Consider the following 16,089-nt stretch of genomic DNA (forward strand, 5'->3'; position numbering starts at 1 on the left):
AAGGTAAGGATGATTGCAGTCTCCAATGAGAACCAGCTATACAGCAGGCATTTTGCATATTTATCTTCTTTGTTCCTTTCAATGACCCCAAAACATAGGCATTATTTTTATTTAAAAGATGAAGAAACTAAGATTCAGAAAAGGTAAAGCATCCAAGCTCATGCATCTGGAAAAGTTCACCCAGGATTTTGTCTCTTCTATTCTGTCGCTATGAGTCAGAATCCACTCGACAGCAAAACAGGTTTAGTTTTTTGCAGGGGGGGGGCGGTTATTCTGGCCCCCAAACCACGGCTCTTAACCATGTCTAGCTTAGAGTTGAAAAAGGGAGATAAAACACACATAAAAGCAAGTAGCATCAGGGTAAACCAAAAATCCTTATACTGTAATGCTTTGTATGTGTCCTGTACTGTTCTAAACGCTACGTTTTTTAATTCATTTAATCCCCACAGCAATGCCCTGAGGGAGGTACTAGTATTATCTCCATTATAAAGATGGAGAATCTGAGGCACAGAGAGATTAAGTAATTTACCTAAGGTCACACAGCCAGTAAGTGACAGAGCTAGGATTTGAACTCAGGGAGGCTGGCTCCAGGAGTCCATTATGCTATGCCACCTCTCTCAAAGAAAAACACAGATACAAGGCCAGAGAAGGGAATGATTTCTTGATGCTGTAAAGTAGAAAAGCATATGGGAGATAAGTAAATTATTTGGGGGGAAGAAAATGCATTTGAACTGGAATTTGAAGAAGAGGTAAAAGGTGGACGTGTGGAGGGATGGGGAAGTTCAGGTGGAAGAACTTCTCCTTGCATAGATTTTGCTCCACCACCCTGCCTTTATTCTTTATCTTTGGCCTTGTTTCCTTTGTAGCATTCTGTGGTTGGCAATTACTTACTTGGAGTCTCTGAGTGGCGCTAACAGTTAAGCACTGGGCTATTAACCAAAAGGATGGCAGTTTAAACCCACTCGGAAGTGCCTTGGAAGAAAGCCTGGTGATCTGGTTCTGAAAGCTGACAGCCATTGAAAACCCTACGCAGTACAGTTCCACTCTGAAACACACAGGGTCACCATGAGTCGAAATTGACTCAACAGTAACTGGTTTTTGTTGTTGTCATTTAATTACTTGCTTGAGTCCCTGGGTGTTGCAAATGGTTAAAGCACTCCACTACTAACCAAAAGGTTGGCAGTTCAAGTCCACCCAGATGTACTTCTGAACAAAGACCTGATGATCTACTTCCAAAAAATCAGCCGTTGAAAACCCTATGGAACAGAGTTCTACTCACACATGGGGTCGCCATGAATTGGAGTCAACTCGATAGCAACTGGCAGGAACCACAGAGGCTTAGAAGCAGAGGGGTAACCTGATTGAAATGATTAAGAGGTGACTTGGCCCAGCATGCAGAAAGACTGGAGGTAGAAGTAAATTACATCAGTAAGAGCAGCCTAGAGATAAAGAGGTAGAAAAAATCATGCCCTAGAAGTCAAAGATCAGAGTCCAACTCACAGCTATGTCACTAACGCTGTGGCCTGAGACACATCATTTCACCATTCTGAATTTTGGTTTCTTCATTATAAATGAGAGTGCTAAAACATAGGCACTTACAGGCCCCTCTCAATTCTATTAAAAAAAAAAACAACTCTGTGGTTATTTTCTATTCCATGTGTGAGGAAGCAAGGCACTGCTGTAGGCTGCAGACAGATATATGGAACATGAAAGATGAGCACGAGAAATATTTTGAAAGAGGAACAGCATGGGCAAAGCTGTGGATGTTAGAGAAAAGGTACAATTAAACCAATGTCGTGCAGCTGGAGAGTAAGACAATACATGAGGAAACACAGAAAGGGACCAGGTTGACAGAGCCTTGGGAGCCATGTTGAAAATTTTGAACTTCATTCCAGGAACAATGGGGAACCAATGAAGGCTTCAGAAGCAAGTGGTACTATCATAACAAAATATACACTTAAGTGTGATGGTCACCTTGGCTGCATTGCTAAGAAAAGTTGAGGGAGGAGCAAGCCCACAATGAAACCACCAGAACACTAGTATGGGATCCAGTTAAAAGAAAAATGATTGAAGTTAAACAAGAATAGCAGCCACAGGGACGGAGAGAACTAGACAGGTCTCAGGACACCTGAAAGATGGAACTAGCACGATTAGCTAAGTTATTTAATGGTAACAGAGAATGTTACAAATTGAGTTGTGCCCTCCCCCCAAATAATATGTGAAAGTCCTAATTCCAGGTACCTGTGAACGTGACCTTGTTTGGAAATAGGTTCTTTGAAGATGTTATTGCTTAAGTTAATATGAGGTCCTAATAGTGTAGGGTAGGTCCTAATCTCATCTGAGTGACTCCTTATAAAAAAGACACAGAGACAAATAGAGGGATAATGGCCATGTGACAACAGCTACGCTGCAGCTGGAAGCCAGGAAAGCCTAGGACTATTAGAAGCTGAGAAAGACAAGAAAGGATCTTTTCCGGGAGCCTTCAAAGAGAGCATGGCCCTGCTGGCACGCTCAGTTTAGACTACTAGCCTTCAGAACTGTGATACAATAAATTTCTGTTCTTACATGCCATCCAATTTGTGGCAATTTGTTATGGAGGCCTTAGTAAAAAGCTAATAAAAAAAAAAATACAGAGAGACATAATAATAAGAGCTAACATGTAGAGTGCCCACTATGTGGCAGACACTGTTCTAAGGACTTTGTGAACATGAACTCATTTAATCGTCATAACAACCCTATGAGGTAGGCCATTCTTTGATGAGAAAAATGAAGCTTAGGATTAAGTAATTTATCTAAGGTCTTGGTGCTAACGAACAGGACAGCTGGGATTCAAATGTAGGCATTTGGGCTCCAGAGCAAGCGCTTTTTACCTCTACACTTTAGTGTTCAGAAAAAGCCCAGGAGCATGGCTCAAGCGGTCAGGGGATAGTGGGGCTGTTCGAAGAGACAGAAACCCCCTGAGGAGGAGCAGGTGTTGGAGAGAAGAAGGTGACTTAATTTCCAGTCTCCATGGCTTTATTGCGTCCTGCTTCCGTTTTCTCTTTTCTAAAGTGATAGGTTATGTGTTGCTGGTTCTACTTCCTCACATTTCACTGTTCTTAACTATCTTCACTTTTTCTTCCATTCTACTCCCCACCCTATAAGCTAGCCCATCTGCCCTCCCACTCTTATCCTGGGACTATGAGGTCACCATCATCTTACTGGACACCAACTCATACCTCAAGGTCCACATTCCTAGCTCTCCAGTCCTTCATTACACTTCTTAGTTCCCATTGTCCACGCTTGATTTCATCTTCCTGATCAGTGCAGTCAAAGAAATAACTATCATCTTAACACTCCTGTAACACACGTCTTGTGCCTGCCATATCCCTCAGCACTCACCATCTCAATTGTCTCCTACTGAAAATACCTGTGACCCTGCCTGAAGGGCCAGTACAGAAATGCCAGGGAATGAATACTTGCCCTGGGTCAGGCTCTCCAGGAAGCAGGGTCTGAGATGAGTTTAGTGTGCAGGACATTTATTAAGGAGTGCCCTTGAAATCAACACCCATGGAAGAGAGGGGAAGTAACTGAGATTGGGAAGAGGGAGATAACAAGTTGCGATGCAGGCCCAACAACAGCTTTGGGCAACCCTATGGGGAGCTTTGGAGCTAAATTAGAGTTGTCCCAAGCTGGACCAAAATGGCCAGATCTTTATACTCTTACTTCAATCACTCATTGGATGTGGCCCGGCAGAGAAGGGTGTGATCGTGGCAAGGCAGCTCCGTACAACTGAGGCAGTTACCGAAGGGGCTGCAGCTGAAGGCTACCCACTGAAAGTACTCCAGTAGCCAGACAACAAGTTCTTCCTTAAAGGGTAATCTGTGTGGCACATCATGATGTCCACCACAATGCCCCAGGGAACAGCCCTTAGCCAATGACTGATAAGAATTGGAGAATAAATACCCCAACCTCCTGGCCTCTTGGAGTTAGGGTGGGTGGAGAGATAATTCTAACGTATGTTCTACACCACCTCACAGAAATCCCCAGGTCAACTAATCCCCAGTTGCCCAAAGCGATAATCTTCTGGATATTTTATTGGACTCTTTTCCTTAACTGTCTTACTTCCCCTCTCCCTATCTGTGTTTCCAAAATAAACTATGTGCATTTAAATCTCAGGATCTGCTTCTGGGAGAACCCAACCAAAAATATCCCCCAAAAGCTTCTTTACTTACCTGTTCTACCTGACAAAAATGGATATTTTTTAAAGGAATGACCTGTATCTCTAGACTAAATTGCCTCACTTTCATTGCAATTTATACTGGCTTCCCCCCCTCCGCCCCCGCCACTAAACCAGTTATTTGAAATAACTGTGAATGACCTTGGCACATGCAAATGCCACTTGAAGGTGTAGACTGTTCACAGAAAGGGGAGATTCTTCCAGCAAGATGCTTATGTTTTATCAGAAAGCCCCATCCATTCAGAAAGAAAACATCCTTAGTACTTCTCTCGGACTTAATCAAAAGCAGGTCTATGAAGCACGTTCCCCAGTCATAAACCCAGCCAGCAATAAAATCAATCTTCCTTGAATGGTTAAGTCTGGCACCTGCTTCTAGCAGCTTCTTGGCTGCTCAAGTACCCACATCTATATTCAGTAGCAGCTGTCCAAGGAGACGGTCTCTATGTACCTCAGGGATACCTGCTGTTGGCCTATTTGCATAGGTGGCTATAACTGGAGAACAGTAACTCATGGCAAGGAATGATAAATGAGCTAAAAAAAAATACAAACAAAAAAACACCCAGGGCGTTTGGTTGCTATGCCAGGAGTGGCAGTTCCAAGTAGGAGGTGACCAAACTGACACTCTCAACCAAGAACAGCTAATCATTATCTGGGAAGGTAGTCCAGGTGAGGAGAATTTTTTTAGTCTTCCTCAGTTCCTTTTAACCTGTGACCCTTGCCCATTTGGGTTTATTTGAGTTTTCAAGAAATAATACATGTGAAAAATGGAAAATCCTTGGGTTTTAAGTTCAAAAGCCATAGGCCAGCTATCACAGGAAGGCTTCAAAGAATAAAAAAAAATACAAAGAGAATTTTTTCCACCCTTGAAAGATATTATTGTCTCTGATGAAAGGACTTGGAAGTTTACTTGGGAGGCGATCCCAGAAAGCACAGTGAGGAAGTGAGACAAACAAGGAATGGAGTAAAGTCAACAAAAGGAGCTGGTTACCTCTATGAGGAAAAAAAAAAAAAAAAAACACCTGTTGCCATTGAGTCAATTCTGACTCACAGTGACCCTGTAGGACAGAGTAGCACTGCCCCATAGGATTTCCAAGGAGTGGATGATGGATTTAAACTGCTGACCTTTTTGGTTAGCGGCCAATCTCTTAACCACTGCGCCACCAGGGAGGGAGGGAGGGAGGGAGGGATGGAGGTAGGGAGGGAGGGAGGTAGGTAGGTAGGTAGGCAGAGGTAGGTAGACAGCAGAAAGACAAATAGATAGAGATAAAATAAACAAAAAAAACAAACCCATTGCCATGAATCGATTCCAACTCATAGCGACCTTGTAGTGCAGAGTAGAACTGTCCCACAGGGTTTCCAAGGAGCACCTGGTGGATTTGAATTGCTGACCTTTTGGTTAGCAGCTGAACTCTTAACCACTACACCATGAGGGTTTCCAGATACATACATATACATACATATACATACATATATATATATGCATACACCCATAGTGTGGGTGGGATACACACATAGTAACAAGACTTACTGACTGAAGAAAATAGCATTTGAAACATAACGTGTAGCTTGGAGATTCCCAGCAGCCATATAAGGGGTTATGTGACAATCACTGTCTATTAGCAGAAAAAATAATGATAATAAGGTAACTGGGGTTAATCTTGCTGGAGACCCTCTGAAAAACTGTGTGACACATCCTTTAGATTCCTCCCACTGGAGGAAAAAGGCTGGGGCATTTACCCACCGAATCTCATTCCCTGGTCAACAGTTGCCCACAGGGATGCCAAAACCCCTGGAATTCCAGGTTATACGTGCATAGCTGAGCAAGCTCCCGTGATACCAGAAAAGGCCCTCAAGCAGGGAAGAAAAAAGAAAAGAGGCAGGTATGACATTTTAGGTGGGAAGCTAGCAACATGCCAGGAACTCTCTGAAACCGCGCTTCAGGTGGGCCAAGGGAGTGAGGGAATTTAGAATAGGACATTAAGAGTGCCTGCTACAAAATGTTTGAGGATGGAAGAGAAGGCAGTGAGAGACAGAAGCAGAGAAGTCAGGGCATGAGATACTTGTGTGGCCCTTTGAGAAGGGTCTCTGCCCCCTTGCTCCCTTCTGGTCAAGTTCAGGGTGGGGAAGAATGATCCAACTCCCTAGACAAGTCTTTGAGTCTAAGGGCAAAAAGGACCTGTGCTGAAGTCCCTGGCAGGGCCCCTGAAAGCAAGCAGTGTCCTTGAGTTTCCCTAGACCTTGCTATCTTGGAGAATTAACACAGTAGAATTAAAATTATGTCAATGAGGATGATCTCAGGAAACAGCTAAAAAATTCCCAAGAGGGCCAGAGAAGGGAATGAGAAAGGGTTCAAGTCATGATAAGAAGGAAACAGAGTTCATGAGCTGATAGCCAGAAGACAATGGGAATGCAGACATTTCAGCAAAAGTCGGCGTGATAGGGTAGTGACAGCTGAGAACAATGTTGACCACTGCAGCAGATGACAGAAAAAAAAAAAAAACAGGTGCAAAAAAAGTTCCAAATTACTCCCTGTAAAGCCACGTTACCCTGTAAGCTCTGTGAAATCACAGATGCTCCTCCAGGGAGAAAGGAGGTGGGGAAATGCCCAAATTGTCATAGGATAAATCTACAATAACTACATGTCTTAGTTTGGGTTTCCCCAAAAGGAGAGCCTGAAACAAGGATTTGTGTGCAGGCGATTTGTCTCGGCATGGACGCAGAAATCAGAAGTGAGAGACTGAGGAGGAAGACACAGTGAAGGAGGAAAGACCTGAAACTGGCAGTACACAGGCCACGTCGGATAAATAAGGGGCTGTGCCAAGGGGCCAAGTCCACCATCTTCAGTAACACAGAGAGCTAACTTCCAGCGTGGAAGCTATCCCCTTATTAGGCAAAACAGGAACTAACCTCTGCTTTTACAGTATCTCCTCATTTAGGTATACTTCCGGCTCCAACTCAGTTAAAAAAACAAGAGACTGGGGTCTTCAGTCCAGCTAAAACCTGTCTTGGACCAGTTCAGACCTGCCTGAGCTGCGCAGTACATACGACATTGCCCCTCAGATGACTTATTGACGTCAGAAGCTAAAAAATGCACCTCAGTGTATGCCCTGCACATGGGCTAAACAACATCTTTGTGGCCTCCCTTTCAGACCAAACAGGCACAGGAGACTGGACCACCTGGAGAATACCCTCCCATGTTAAACCAATCAGCAAGCTGGCCCCACCCTAGAGTGTTCCAGGGGACCCTAGACCCAATTAACTTTATCCATATAAGCCCCTTGGGCTACTGTTCTGGGAGACACCTTGGTAACCCGAGTCCCAGTGTGCTCCTTTACTTGGCCAACTAAATAAAGTTTCTTTTGCTTTCATCCTCTCTGTGTGTCTTTACCGCCATGCCAGCAGACCTTGGAGTGTCAGGTTACAGGCCAAAATAAGGGGGCGTTATTTTTTTTTTTATTGAAGTAGCCGTCATGGGCAATGGGAGCTCAATTCTATTGGAAGCTCCTGAGAGTCATTACAGAAGGACGAGAGGCTTCGGCATTTATAAATTGGCTCCTATCTCCCATTGGTAAGAGATGCCCCTAAAGGTGTTCATTCTTCTGCACTTCCAAGCTGCGTGTACACTACAGGTCAAGTGAGCACCTGCCAATGTTTGTGGGTTTGGGAGAAGCTCTGGGGGGGAAATCAATTGCTCAGCACATAGACCTAGAACTAGAGGCTGGCAATAGGAAGTAAGCACAAGCCCGTCTGGCATTGTGTTTGCAGCCAAGGCTTAAATCAGAAGTGAGAAAACAATGCTATGAGTTGGGGCATGAGAACATCTTACATATTTGTCTTTTCGGAATTTATTATGATCATTATTTTTCTGCCTTCAGACAAAAGAGGGTTTTAAAAAAGAGATTAGATTGAGTTATAGAAACATTTAGAAAGCTACACTTTCTGCACACCTGGATTTTGTGGTCTGGGATGTTCATACCCACCTCTCACATATAAAAATCTTAACAAGATAGACCAGCTTAATCAAATCTTGACAATCAACGAGCTGCTGCCCAATCACCTCCTATCTTACGTGCCTGTAATTTACTTTTCCACATTAAGTCATCCATTGGACGTTTATTGCGTATGTAAGCCATTATGTCAGTTGGGAACACAAAACGTGGAAAAGATGAATTTTCTGCTCTCTAATAGCTTCCTCATTACTTGCCTTCAAAGACAAGAGGTTGGTTTTATGAATAATGCTAGCTCTATGTGATTACGACTTCAGGCCTTACTCAGGCACACCGTCTCTAGATAAGGATTGGGAGGAAAATCAACTATTTATCCAAAAGTTGAAGATCACAGAAGTTCACATCAGTTTCGTGTCATTTCCACCCAATGGCAAATTGTCTGACCTTAAATTCTAGGCTTGGTTACATCTAAATTTAGAAAGAGAAAAATACTTCTCAGTTCACCACCACAGCCACTCTGTTCCTTTTTATTCTTTGGCAATCGAGGTGTCAAACCAAAAATCTAAATTTGTTTTGGTTTATTCGTTTTTTTACTCTCCTCTCTCATAAATAAACAGAAGCCAGTGTCTCCAACAAGCCCCTCCTACATTCCCTGACTACTTTTTCCTTCCTCCTCATTGACTTTTACCTTTATCTAGCTTCTGCTTCTCCCATTCTTTCCCAAAATTTCCTAGTTTAGGAGTGGGAAACAATGTAAGGGATAGCAAGAAAAATGGTCAGTTTTTAAGGTAACTATTTCAACTCCTTATCTTTTCATGGCCCAAACAAAAGTGAACTCTGAAAAGACCCCCCAGTTTATTCACTCGAACCAAGGAAATTCAGGTCTAAAGGCCATCAGGTTTCTCCTGGGAGTCCACCCAACTATTTAAAATGGCACAATCCTTGGTTTTTATAGGTAAGTGATGCACAATTCGCAACTATCAACTGCTAGTTATGTGAACTTAGGCAAGTGATATTACTTCTTGTGACCTCAATTTTCTCATCTTGAAAATGGGGATAATATTAGTACCTACCTCATAGAGCTGTTGAGAAGATTAATTGAGATAAAGCAGGACAAGCACTTAGCACAGTGCCTGGCATATAGTTTGTGCTCACAAACAATAGCCATTTATTAGAGTATTATTACTTTCAACAAGACATACAAGGTAGAACTATAATATTGAAAAGAAAACATGTCACCCAAAAGAGTTTGGATTTTGCACAACTATAGAATCCAGGTAATGCCTGAAGGGTAAAACATACACCAAATATTGGTTTCTTAGATTTAAAGTGGGATAAAAAAAGAATAAGTTCATCTCAACTTTTTTTTTTCACAAGGTCAAAATTAATTTTGCTTTGGGCTTTGCAAATCCCTTCTTTAATTGTCTAAGTGTCTGTAATTGAGAGAGGAGTGAACGATTATATGTAAGTCTATTTGCTCTAGAGACTTAAAAAAAAAAAATATTGAGGGCACCTAAATCATTTGCTTGCACATAATATAAAGACCTAACGGGAAAAATAAATCTTCAAAGACATTACATGCAATCACTTCACCAGCCATCGTGGCCTTAAGATACATATTAATTTCATAAACTGATAGAAATAAAATTAGATCTCAACTACTCTAGCTTTGATTTTTTTTTTTTTTACCTTTTTGAAGTTACAATTTTAAATGGGCTAAAAGAAATCAATGAACAGTGTGCATATAATACAGATAAATATTTTTAATTTAGTATTTCTTGATTTTATGAGTGTATCATTTGTAAGAATTAATTTTATGCTAACACCTTTTCAATTTATTCTTCTATGACAAAATGATAATACTGAGGCGTTTTCAGCTGAGGACTCATTAATGTATGTTGCAGGTAAAAGAAGGTCACACGTTCTCTGACGTTCTTCCCATAAAGAGGTAAGGTCTATAGGCCCTCGCCTTGAAAGAGAGTGGGCTCTATGACTGTTTTCAATAATAGAATATGGCAGGAGTGACACTGTGCCAATGCCTGAGCCCAGGTTGTAAGAGGCTAGTAGCTTTCATTTCCTTTCTCTTGGAACATTCTCTCCGGCAAAGGCCAGCTTCCATAAAGAATTCCAGCTCTCCCGAGACCACTGTGCAGTGAGGAACCTCAAGCTAGCCACATGGATGGATAGGTCAGGAGGAGACAAAAACTGCTAGCCTGCAGTTACACCAGCCATCCCAGTCCAGGGGCCAGACAGACGATGAAGAAGCCTTCAAATGACTCCAACCTCAAACATCATCTGACTAAAATCATGGAAGGGACCCTGTATTAGTTTTCTAGGACTGCCATAACACACACTACAAAATAAGTGGATTAAAAAAACAGAAATGTATTGTCTCACCGTTCTGGAGGCTAGGGGTTCAAATCAAGGTTTGGACCCCTAGGCCATACGAATTTCCTCTGAGGGCTCTGTTCCATGCTTCTCTCCTAGCTTCCAGTAGCTCCAGGTATTCCTTGGCTTGTAGCTATAGCATCACATGGTATACTTCCTGTTTGCGTCTCTTTTCCTCATGGGACACCATTCAGGTTAGATTGGGACCCACTCTGCTCTGGTATAACTTCATGTTAATTGATAAGATCTTCAAAGACCCTATTTCCAAACAAGTTCACATACACAGGTACCAGAGGTTAGGACTTCAGCATGTCTTTTGAGTGGGAGAGGGACACAATTCAACCATAACAGCCTGCCCCCAGTCTCTGGAGAACCCTGACTAACACAGACCCTAAGCAAGAACCACCCAGCTGAACCTGTCAACTGGCAGATCACTGAGGGTTTATTATTATACAAGAGATATCTGAAACTGCATAGCCTTTTATTTATTGACAGAAGTAGTTAACTGTAAACCAAGATAGGCTTTCTTTCTAGTCTTGCTATGTAAGTTATATTTAGAAGTGGACCTAGAAGGGGAACCCCAATTCTACAAGCTTTACTTCAGAGCACCAACCCTACATTTTTCTAAGTAGAAATAGATTCTGTTCTCTTTTTTTACCATAATGATCACAATGATTTACTTTTCACTGTCCTCAGCTCCCTTCGGTATTGCAGTAGGTCAATCCACCTACCTAGTATCCTTTAGTGAAGCCCTGGTGATGTAGCGGTTAACAGTTATGGCTGCTAATCAAAAGGTTGGTGGTTCAAATCCACCAGCTGCTCCTTGAAAACCCTACGGGGGCAGTTCTACTCTGTCCCATAGGGTCAGTATGAGTCAAAATCAACTCAAAGGCAAGGGGTTATATCTTCTAAAATCACGTTAAAATGTACTTTAATGTTCTTGTTAAAGAGCATCTGGGTCACAGCAAGCATTTTCTAAATTATGGACTTCAATCTCTGTATTTTGATATGCAGAACTCTAAGGGGCAGAAGGGATCATTGTATATAAGACTGAGCTGACAAAATACCTGATGAGGGTTGGACATCAGCAGAATGCAGATCTTTATTTTAAAAATAATCATAACATGAAGTTTTCCAGGTTAATAGGTATCCTAGCTCTGCTCAAAACTAAAGCACGGAAAAACAGTGCATTCAACCTATCTTCATTATCTTTATTATTTTTTAGTGGAGACCTTCAAGCAGGTTTTCTCCTTTTTTTTCTCATTCACTACATAAATTAGTAACTATCTTTTTCAAGTAGTAGCTCACTAATTCATTCATTCAACAAATTGCATGTCTACTATTTTTCAGGTACCATGTTAGGTCCTAGCATTACCAAGATGAACCAGACAGACTTGATTACTACCCAGGGAGTTTATATTTTAGCAAAGAATTAGGCCAATAATTACAGTAAAGAATGTTATGAACTATAAAGGGGATGTACAAGGAACTAAGCAAGCACATAGGAGAGGCATCTTACCTGGTGTAGAATGTCTGAAAAGGCTCCCAGTGTATCATATGACTTAATCTCAATAAATATCACCATTACATCCTCGCTATTGGACAATTTAAGGAATAAAGCCATGAAGTGGAAGAGGGGTCCAACATATAATCTTTTCATTGACAGAGGCTTAATTAAAGGACATGACCTAACATGAGAACCAAATAGACTTGTTACCTGCATCTCAGATATGGCAGATTTACCCACATCCTTGAAAACCCTATGGAGCAGTTCTACTCTGCACACATGGGGTCACCATGAGTTGGAATTGACTCGACTGCAAGTAACAACAACAAATACCCATTCAGACCCAGGTGGCGCTGGACCAGGTTAAGCAAGAAGGGAAGAGTTGAGCTGGGCATCACCCAGTTGTAATTTCTAATTTTATCAACTGAGTAAATCACTAGAGAGTGAAAAAGCAGAGACGGGTCAGAAGTGTTGTAGCAGTAGAGTGTCCACTTGGAAGGAGGAGTAGAAGCAGTCTCCCTCCTAAGAATATGACCTTCTCAACCACCAAGGGCTTTATTGACACAAGAGATTGCTCTAACTAGTTTCTCCTTTCCCTGCTATTCTCTTTTGCAACAAAAAATGATTCTGAAAAGCATCTCCAATGCCCTAATGGTTTCCATTAACGGCAAATAGCCATTGCCCAAAAGGTTCAGAGTTTAGCAAAACTTTGATGCACGAAGTGATCTTCTTGCTTATTTATGAGTAAGAGTGAAAATGTGGTCTGACCAAACTGGACAACTTAAAATGCCTACTCCTGTTTTTACCGTATGCTTTCCAAAGTGCAAAGCTGAGCGTTAAGCCATTCCGCTGAAAACACAGTAGATGAGTGTAATAAATGCTAATTGAAAAGCTGCCAGGAGAAGTTTCATGCTAATTTCTCTCTGTTCTACCTTCTGAAGAATTTAATAAGAATAAATTAATTTTTTAAACCCTAGAAAAAGGGTTTAATGAGAATTTTATTTGAGTATTTCCAGATGTCTCAAATTTTCATTTCCCCAGTCCCAAAATCAACATTTTATTTTGTCCATCTCCTAGATAAGTACATTTTTAGTGCCAAAAATATGACTGAGACCAGGCTGAACACTGGTGTTTGGTAGAGTGGATAAGCGAAATAATGTATGTGAAAGCGTTTTATAAACTACAAAGCAGTAAGAAGATTTATGAGGGTTGCTACCTTGAAAGGGTGATAAACCAAGGCCAAACCCATTGCCATCGAGTCCATTCCAACTCATGACAATCCTGCATATCACAGAGCAGAACTGCTCCATAGGGTTTTATTGCCTGTCATCTTTAAGGAAGCAGATCATTAGGGCTTTCTTGTGTGGCATCTCTGAATGGATTCAAACTGCCAACCCTTACGTTAGTAGTTATTAGCACTAACAATTTGTACCACCCAGGGACTTTTAGTAATGGCAATAAAAAAATGACGATAGGACCCCTTTAATTAATTAATGAGCAAATTCATATTTCAGAGCACTTCACAAAACAATTGGGAACGATTTTAATATTGTGAGTTTTCCAGAATATTCCTGGATGTCTGCAGTTATTATTTTTAAAAATTATGAAATAGTGGTGATACGCTGAATGAAGAGGAGACACCAAGTCTCCTCATACTTCAAGTAACACTGCCCCTTCCCTTCTTCCACCCTTCTCAGCATGAGTGAAGAGGGGGACACTGAGATAGTGTTCTTGGCAAGACCTCTACCCTACCCTCAGCACCATCACCCCAACACTCACAGCCTCACCATCCCTTTCTGCCTTGGAGGTCATAGAACTAACCCAATATGCCTCCAAATCAGGAAGCCCTGACCCCAATGTGTCCCCCAGTCCCATATGGCTCTGCACAATCCTTAATCTGGCCCACCCACTCTTCCCCAAGCTCCAAATCCCCCCACTGTACTTTTTGGAGATCATGGTGCAACACTGATAAAATTCTCTTCTCCAAATGCTGGGTGGTATGGCACGGTGGTTATGTTGACTGAGATTCTGCAAGCGAACACCTGAATTCAAGTCCCAACTCTACCACATACTACTTGTATGATCTTGAGCAAGGTATTTAACCTTTCTATGCTTTAATTTCTTCATCTATAAAATAGCAATAAAAATTGTACCTTCTTCAGGGAGCTCATTTGGAAGATTAAATGAAATTTTTTTTTTTTAAGTCATAGGCTAATTCCTGGCACATTAAAAAAAAAAAAAAGTACATTGTAAACACATTTTCTTTTTTCTCTGTCCACCTTGCTGTTCTCAATGAGTCCTGGCTGTCTCCTGAAACACTGTTTTCCCCTGCAGCTCTACCAATGCTGTCAGTTTTCTCCCCCACATACTTCAAACTGCTGAGACTGAAGGTTGGCTGGCAGTTTTTCTTGCTCCTCAGTTCCCCCATCCAGGCCATTATCCTCCCTCCTCCCAACCACCCACCTGACTTTGAAGTTTATGTACCAAACTACACTATCCATTACCTCTCCTTGTAGTAGTCCTCTACAGATCACCAGATCACTCCTTCATTCTTTGAGGATTGTAACACCTGGGTAACTCTTACCGGATCTCTACCGCTGTCACCATTTTTTGGTGATTTCACTGTCCACATGAATATTCTTTTCAATTCACTGGCTTTTCATTTTCCTGACCACTTACCTCCAGTGATTTCCTCCTTAACCTGACCTCGACAAGCCATTCCCTTGGTTATATTCTAGATCGACCTTACCATTAGCAATAAACTCACCGCCTCATCATCCTATTCTCTAACCACCAACCCCTATCTTTCCAGTTTTCCCTCTCTACTACTCTTGACTTCAACAATTATTTTTCCTTCCAGGCCCCATGGTGCATTGATCCTACAATCTATTCACTCATTCCCCTAACATCCAGACTTCCCTGCACGTTAACTTATAGGGCATGGTCTATCATTACCATCTATTCCTTGCATAATAACATCAACTCCCTGGTGCCATCACCCTTCACTGTGTTGCCTGGCAAAACCCAGCCCTGGTTAAATTAAACTCTTTGACAACTGTGCTGTTCTCTATAGAGTTACATACGGCTGGAGAACTTTTTGAAATCAGGCAGACTTCTCCAACTTCTCTCATTTTACATTCATGATCATTAATCTAAGAAAGCCCTCAACTAGACCCAATAATTATACTCTCCTAGTCCTTTCACTCTCCTACTCTATTCAATTTTATTTTATACCTTCTCTCTGCTCAAACTTCCAAAATGTCCTCTAAACCACATAGCTCTTAACCACTATGCCTCCAGGGTTTCCACCAGGGTACTCGGCTCCTCAAATTTAACATGTCCAAAATTGAATTCCTGAGTCACGCTCACTCACCTTTCAACCCGTTCATCCTAGACTTCACCATCTTAGTAAATGGCAACTCCATCCTTCAGCTGCTCAGCCACCACAACCATCTTTGATTCCTCTCTTTTGTCACATCCTATATCCTGGAAACCCTGGTGGCATAGTGGTTAAATGCTATGGCTGCTAACCAAAAGGTCAGCAGTTTGAATCCACCAGGTGCTCCTTGAAAACTCTATGGGGAAGTTCTACTCTGTCCTATAGGCTCACTGTGAGTCAGAATCGACTCAACAGCAGTGGGTTTGGTTTTTTGTTTTTTTATATCCTATACCCTGGTGGCACAGTGGTTAAGCACTTGGCAGCTAGCTGAGAGGTTTGAACCCACCAGCTGTTCAGAGGGAGAAAGATGGGGCAGTCTACTTCTGTAAAGATCTACTGTCTTGGAAACACCATGGGGCTGTTCTACTCTGCCCTATAGGGTCATTATGAGTTGGAATGCTGTTTTTTTGTTTTGTTTTGTTTTGTTTTTCTAATTCCTGCCCATCAATAAATTCTCTTAGCTATAGCTTGTATACAAAATCTTACCACTTCTTATTAACCACACTACTCCCCTGATCTAAGCCAACATTATCTCTTACGTGATTACTGTAATAGTCTCCTGACTCCCTGCTCAGTGGAGATACTCCTG

This window comes from Elephas maximus, chromosome 27 (genome assembly GCF_024166365.1).
Source record: "Elephas maximus indicus isolate mEleMax1 chromosome 27, mEleMax1 primary haplotype, whole genome shotgun sequence".
Classification (NCBI taxonomy): Eukaryota; Metazoa; Chordata; class Mammalia; order Proboscidea; family Elephantidae; genus Elephas; species Elephas maximus.